Here is a 3,184-nt window from a genome sequence, read left to right on the forward strand (position 1 = left end):
TTGTCGGGGCGTGGCGGGATGAACGGTGTGGGGGATGCGGGAGCGTTAACAGGGCCGGTTCCGTTAGCAACGCCACGGCGCCCGCCCTTCACACCGCCGTTACGCAGTTTGCTGTGCACGGAAGAGCGCGTTTCGCGGCCTTTCGGCGTTCGGCTGTCCAAGTCGCTGGTGGGCGAATCACAGAAACGTGGCGGCGCCCAATCGTGTCGGGTACAGTCCAGCAACGTGCCCACGTACGTTTTTCCCCGCCATGTGACGTTCACCACCAAAACACCTGCAACACCGACATTTACAAAATCACAATGGTTCGAGCACAAGTCACAGATCTAGAGTCGCACATTACCTCCTTCGGTTTCATGCCAAACGATCCCTTCCAAGGTGACGCTGGTTCCAGGCTCGCAAGGCCCCAAACAGTCCGGCTCTGTAATGGTTCCAACGCTGGTGCCCACGCATACGTCCGCCGTTTCCTGCAACAGAGCAACAAACCAATCAGTCACAGAAATACGTCTAACTAAAGTAAAATATACAGAGTGAGGAGTCATTCGAGTTTCGGCGTCCTCAAGAACAATCCAAAACGTGTTCCAGTTGAAGGACGGCCCAAATTCCGCGTTGTACAAGAGAAGCCAGACATTCTGTCTAAATGAACGTTAGGCCGGATCGTCTCCTTTCGATCGGAATAACACATTTTGATCATGTGCTTACGGGACAGCCTGCATAATTACGCATGAGGCTGGAATATTGGCACGAAACGGTGTGAGGGCGTTGTGACGCATGCCAATTCACGATACCTAATGGGAAGCATGGTAAGCACAGCTTAACGAGGTTTGGCTGTGCGTGTGAATGATCCAATTCTTTTAACGAACTCTCTTTTACCGGAGGGCTGGTGAGATTGACCTTGGGCCCTTATGCAAGCCCTGGCACCGCCTTTTACAGACCGCACTATCGATCCGTAAGCCACGTGACCGAACGCCGACATACCCCACAAATCGCCACAATTCTTTCCGCCCTTTCGACAATTCTCTTCCCCGTTACTTCAGGGAGTTCGACTTTGCGAAAAAAATACCGGCCTGCAACCGTTGCACTCTGCAGATGTTAATCATCAGTGGACTCTAAGCATTATCTGGCTATTTCCACACAAATGCTTGCGTGATTTATATGCAAAGCGAGGCTCTATTTGATTATTCCTGGCGCAAAAGTGCACGTAAATTTCTACGGCCATAAAACGGAGTTGACATCCGACATCGTTCGGCCCATCAATCGCTTCGCAATTGTTTTGCTTCAGATTCTTCTGGACGATGAGATATAATAATCGCTCGCAATAAAATGGGCGATCGACGCTCKAATGACACTGCGGTTTAGTGAGATAAGCGAGTGGATTGGAAAAAGGTCATTTTGCCTTAAAAGTGCACCGACTAAATGTGCACGCTGGTCAGCCTAAAACAGCCAAGTTAGAAACCCGTGGTATAAAATCGGGTACGTCGATTACCCTAATTTAAATGTTGTGTGTTTTGTACAGACGAGCTAAGCTAAGGAAAGCAAGAATCTTATTTGGATTCGTTGTTTTGTCAGTCCACGAGAACAGCATTAAGGTGCGTCCAGATCTGAGGAGCCGAGCCTGAGCCGCGGCAATTCCTTAGATATTTCGTCAAAAAACCGACAGAAAATTGATCGTCCCTTTAACAGTTTCTTGCTCCATACTGCGTTCAAATCTGACAAACTTGCCGCGGTTCAGACTGGGCTCGTCAGGTCTGGGCGCACCTTTAGAATCACGAAACGCTTCTTGCAATAGCGACCGCAGTGAAAAAATAAGTCGCTCCAAAAAATGACGTTATCAATCACGGTTTAAATCACAGATTGTAACTTGTGAATTGCTGTGTTGAAATCACTGGTAGTGATTTATTGCTCATCTTTAGTTTGCACCCCGTATTACGGAAGACTATACGGGCGGCAAAACCCCCATTTCGAACCGCATCTTCATGTTTTATCGAACATTTACATTCGTTTGGCTACTCGAGTGGCGGCCATTAAACAGAGTCAATTCGAAAAGCGCAACTAACTTTCCGCCGCAATTCAATTGGTATCGAGTTTCAAAGTTAAAATGCGCCGCCCCCGGACGACCGCTTTTCACTCGTACGCGCTCCTCCACCCCATTTATATCTTATCAGTGGAGATGGGGGAGGCCTGTTGGCGGAAGCACTACTTTATGGTGGTTAGCAAAGCGCTGCGAGCATCGATCGTTCAACTAGCGGAACTGAAAGGGCGGATTTAATGAAATTTCGTCTGAACAAATTTATGGATATAAGAATTCTTGTGCTGACTGACAATGAACGCAGGGCACAGCGACGACGGCAGGAAATGATCCGAACTTGACGCAGACCCGCTCTAAGCAGAAGAATCTTTTCTACGTCTCGATAACAAAGTTTTTTTTGGTTTAGACACCTTGCTATTGGCAAACGCACCTTAACTTCATCTTTCAATCTAGCCCCGTTTACACATAGGCGCCCCATACACGGGCAGATTATCCGTACAGTTCGGATACGTAGAGATTTGATTCGACAGATCCAGATCGGTCGAATTAAATCTTTTCCTGTCCACTAATTAACATACCAAGCACGAGTGCCGATTCTTCCAGTCGGATTGGAGGTATCAAATCCATCCGTTAGTGAAGTAGAATCTTACGTTTCAGACAGACTTGGTCTGGCGCGTGGTATTTCAAGTGAACTGAAAGATCTGGTCGTGGCAGAGGCAGATTAGTTAAACTAAGTGTTTAAAATGCGAAACAAGAAACGGATAGCTATTGCTTGTGCTGGCATCATAGGGGTTTCAGAAAATATACGCAAAAAAAGTGAGAAGAAAGTGGGTAGACTCGAGACTATAGACTGGAAGGGCGTCGGCAGCCATAGGGAAAAATGCGGCAAAAGAATTAGAAATTGAATGCACGCTGGGATTTTTTTATAAACACGTTATTAAAACAATTAAATACATAATAATAGAAAAACAAACAAACGATACAAACCGAACGAATTAAAACCAACGTTAGAAAGGCAAATTGATCTACCACTTTCTTAGTGAAATACTGCAATTCTGAGAAACATACATATGTGTTCTGTGCACACTAATCATTAGGTACCTTTTAGTTAAACCCCGGCTGTTCTGGGCAACCTATTTTGTTCGCTCATACAGT

Source organism: Dendroctonus ponderosae, unplaced genomic scaffold, assembly GCF_020466585.1.
Source record: "Dendroctonus ponderosae isolate FM_Combo_2020 unplaced genomic scaffold, Dpon_F_20191213v2 Dpon_F_20191213_6, whole genome shotgun sequence".
Classification (NCBI taxonomy): domain Eukaryota; kingdom Metazoa; phylum Arthropoda; class Insecta; order Coleoptera; family Curculionidae; genus Dendroctonus; species Dendroctonus ponderosae.